Below are 575 nucleotides of genomic sequence, written 5' to 3'. Positions count from 1 at the left end.
GCAAACTTAATAAGCGTACTTTCTATGCCAATATCTAAGTCGTTGATGAAGATATTGAACAGAGCTGGTCCCAAAACAGACCCCTGCAGTACCCCACTCGTTACGCCTTTCCAGCAGGATTGGGAACCATTAATAACAACTCTCTGAGTACGGTTATCCAGCCAGTTATGCACCCACCTTATAGTAGCCCCATCTAAATTGTATTTGCCTAGTTTATCGATAAGAATATCATGCGAGACCATATCAAATGCCTTACTAAAGTCTAGGTATACCACATCCACCGCTTCACCCTTATCCACAAGGCTCGTTATCCTATCAAAGAAAGCTATCAGATTGGTTTGACATGATTTGTTCTTCACAAATCCATGCTGGCTGTTCCCTATCACCTTACCACCTTCCAAGTGTTTGCAGATGATTTCCTTAATTACTTGCTCCATTATCTTCCCTGGCACAGAAGTTAAACTAACTGGTCTGTAGTTTCCTGGGTTGTTTTTATTTCCCTTTTTATAGATGGGCACTATATTTGCCCTTTTCCAGTCTTCTGGAATCTCTCCCGTCTCCCATGACTTTCCAAA

This window comes from Trachemys scripta, chromosome 13, assembly GCF_013100865.1.
Source record: "Trachemys scripta elegans isolate TJP31775 chromosome 13, CAS_Tse_1.0, whole genome shotgun sequence".
Taxonomy (NCBI): Eukaryota; Metazoa; Chordata; order Testudines; family Emydidae; genus Trachemys; species Trachemys scripta.
Note: the sequence above shows the minus strand (reverse complement) of the source record.